Raw genomic sequence first — 4,034 nt, 5'->3', positions numbered from 1 at the left:
AAAAAAAAAAAAAAAAAAAAAAAGAACCCAGAAAGAAATATAAATGGGATCACGTGTAAAAGAGATCAGTAGTTCTCAACCTTCCTATGCCTTTAATACAGTTCTTTCATGTGGTGGTGTCCCCAACCATAAAATTATTTTTGTTTCTACTTCATAAATGTAATTTTGCTACTGTTATGAAACATAATGTAAATAGCTGATATGCAGGATATCTGACATGCAACCTATGTGAAAGGGTCATTCAACCCTCCAAAGGGGTACACCCCACAGGTTGAGAACCACGTCTTGACAAACATACTGACAAAAATCATACTTTAACCTATAAGAGAGCTGAGGGAGCCAAAAAAGGCCCAACTTTTCAGATAATCTTCCTTCATATCAAGAGAGCTGAGGGCTCCCCAAAGGACCTATCCTTTCAGACAAGTTGAGCTTAATTATCACATAGGTGAAACAACCTAAAGTAAAACATAGAGAACCATTTTAGTAGGCAAGAGATAAGGAGGCAAAGATTCCAAAAGAGATCCTGTCCAGGCAGATCACCTCACCATAAACTAGGAGAAACACTGGTGATCAGTAGTCATGGGCTAGGAGGTCAGCCCTGAGGCCTCTAGGCTCAGTAGTAGTGGTGTATGAAAGCATTCCTGAAGGTTCTAGGCTCTGGAAATCACCATTAACAACACACTGCATTGCCCACAGCACTCTACAGTTTGCAAAGCACCTACACCACACCATAAATTTTCTTTCTTTCATAGTAACCAGGACAGATAGGTCAGTCTCCTTTCCTTATAAATAAATAAATAAGAAGTCTAGGAAGGTTCAGAGATTTTCTGCAATGTCTACATAGCTTTTATATTGTATATCGGAGTAGGAGCTAGTTCTTCTTATTTTATATCCCATCTCTCCTTCTCAGGGCAAGGCTGTTATGACTGATGAAGAGAAAAACTCAAATGGACAGGGAGTAAAATTTTAGAATAAACTTGATTGAGATCATTCATTTCACAATCACCTTGAATTGGCCCCACACTGATAGTCAGTGCAGGGAGTCTCACACAAAGAGCAGCATCTCTACCCCCATCCCTGGGCTGTGTGTTCCTTAGCTCTACTCTTAAGAGGCACAGCCTCTCTCCTCCAGCTGAGACGAGTATGGCATTGGAGAATGTGAAGAATCCAATGTTTATGGGACTACGTTTTGCAATGGCTGGGATTTCATCCCATAGAGTTGACAATATAACTATGAGAGTACTTAGAGACAGAGGCTAGAGTACAAGTATGGGCAGTTTGCGCAGCAATCCCTGCACTGTACAGGGGAGCTCTAAGATAATGGTGAGCACTGAAGAAAGAGGCAGTTTGGCTTGGCGAACATGCAAAGCCAGCATGGACAAGGGGAAGATCTGCTTCATATGCAGGAGAGGCAAGCATGGAGAATTCAGAAGGAACTTCAAGGGAGGGCCCTAATTAATCATGCCGACGAAGCCATAAACTTGTCCTGTGGTAAATGGAATGCATTTCCCTTCTCTCGTATGTCTCTTTCTTGGAATTTCTTTTATGTGTGTGTGCAATTTCCCCCAACACCAGGCATTGTGGCAAACATGAAAAAGTGGCTGGTGCCATTGTCCATTACATTAACTGCTGGCATGTCCCTAAACTTCACTCTGAGAAGAAAAAGATCAGCCGCCTTTCTGGGTTCCTGTACCCTCCTCAAACATCCAGGCTCTTGCTTTTGTATCATGCCCAGAAAATGAAAGATGAGCTTTTACCATGCTGGCTACTTGAGAAGAAATATATTTTTCCCTTTCTTAGTTCAGCCCAGATGTCTCCCTTCACCTCAGCACATCGCTGAGGGCAACAGCTCCGTCTTTTCTGAGACTTCCCCTTGTCTTGGCAACTCTCTTAGCAGAACTAGTAAGTTAATTTCCCAACTGCTAAATTTGAATCCTGGATGCTCTCCAAATGGCCATGTATCTTAAGGACTTGTTCCCGAAGGCATTAGCATTGTGAGGCATTGGAGGGACCTAGTAGAGGGTCATTTGGATTATTGTGGGATCCAGTACCCTCCTCTTTTTCCTTTTGCTTCATGGACATGAGATGAGTAGTTTTCTTTAACATAAACTCCTTCCATATGAGCTTCTTTGCAAAAAAAGCTTTCTTAAAGCAAAAAGAACAACTGAAGGGTCAGCAAGATGGCTCAGTGGGTATATGTAATTGCCTTGAAAGCCTGATGACCTGAGTTCAAGTCCCAGTTCCCACTACAGAAGAAGAGAACGTTTTCCTCTGAGCCCCATATATACACATAACATCGGTGTGACTGACACATCCACACTGATATAAACACATACTAACAATAATTACAATAATAATAATAATAATAATAATAATAATAATAATAATAATAATAATTTAAAGGGGCTGGAGAGATGACTGAGCAGCCAAGAGTGTTTGATGTTCTTGCAGGATACCTCCATTCAGCTCCCCACACCTGCACTGAGGTGCATAATCATCTGTAACTCTAGACTCAGAAAATATGTCACCTTCTTCTGGTGTCCACAAGCCAGGAATGCACTCCTTGCACTTATATATGTATATGTCTATGTGTATGTGTGTGTGTGTATGTGTGTGTATGTGTGTGTATGTGAATGTATATGTGTGTGTATATATATATGTATATGTGTATGTGTATGTATGTGTATGTGTGTATATATGTGAATGTGTATGTGTGTGTGTATATATATGTATATGTGTATGTAAGTGTGTATGTGTGTGCATATATGTGTATTTTTACATATATATACACAAAAAGATCAACTGATTATAGACTAGGAGTTCCAAACACGTGTATCAAGACACATCTTCTCTTTATAAGGTGGTTTTGTCATGCATGTTACTGTAGTAAAAGAAAGCCAACTAACACACGGCCTCCCTCCCTCCCACATTCTGTAATGCAAACAAAGACCTATCCATCTACCAAAGCCTGCCTGCTCATGCCTCCACCCTATGTAAGGTCAAAAGTTTTCAGCAGAGTGCATACGATCTTCAGCCTGTGCCCTTCATGGTCACATCTGATTCACTCACACCCTGTACATCAGCCTCTTCAATCCAAGAAATCAGCTTCATCTTCTCCCTCTTCCACAGTGTAACTTAGGGTGTTAGTACAATCTCAAAAGATGTTACACAAGTTCCTGTACCTACAGACAGTTGTTCTCATTTATTTAAAAACAAAAACAAAAACTGTACAGGACCCCCTTCTCTCAAAGAGGACTCAAATAAAGCAAAGGTAAAGTGCAAGGGGCTTCCGTTATTCTTTTTCCCATGACCCAAATTTTATGTTACTAAAACATCAAGGTTCACAAAGCCATCCCATCAAATATAATTATCTTCTGACTTTTTCCATTGCTTATCTCAATGAACCATGTATTGTTCTAACAGGATGCCAAAGAGTAGATAATTTCTGGGCAAAACATGTTTCTTACTGTTCTAAGGTCTGGAAGTTCAAGATCAAGGAGTCCACATCTGTCAGGGGACTTCAGGCTGTGTCATCCCATGACTGAGAGTGGAAGGGTCTAAGAACTTGAAAGCAAGCAGGAAGTGGAATTCACAGCCTTAAGCCCTTTTATAATTAGTATTGATCATACATGAGGGTAGACATCTCATGGTCTTAGAATCTCTCAGAGATTCTGCTTCTCAGTACCACAATGGGATTAAGCTTTCAGCAAAGGTTTTTGACAGTTCAAATTATGCCATTACTCAACACATATTACACAATTATTTACTGTGTCTAATAGATATTGCATATTTAAAAGGGAACAAAAATGAGCATCCAGCTTGCCATGTAGTGGAAAAACACAATAATCAAAATATTTCATATAAACAAGAAGCATTGACTATGTTAATTACAGTTGAGAAAAAAAAGGAGCTTTATGAATGCATAAAACTACAGAAGGAGGACTCCTGAGGAGGTGACTGTCTTAGCAGGGTTTCTATTCCTGCATAAACATCATGACCATGAAGCAAGTTGGGGAGGAAAGGGTTTATTTGGC

This window comes from Mastomys coucha, unplaced genomic scaffold (genome assembly GCF_008632895.1).
Source record: "Mastomys coucha isolate ucsf_1 unplaced genomic scaffold, UCSF_Mcou_1 pScaffold14, whole genome shotgun sequence".
Classification (NCBI taxonomy): domain Eukaryota; kingdom Metazoa; phylum Chordata; class Mammalia; order Rodentia; family Muridae; genus Mastomys; species Mastomys coucha.
This window is presented reverse-complemented; position numbering follows the sequence as displayed.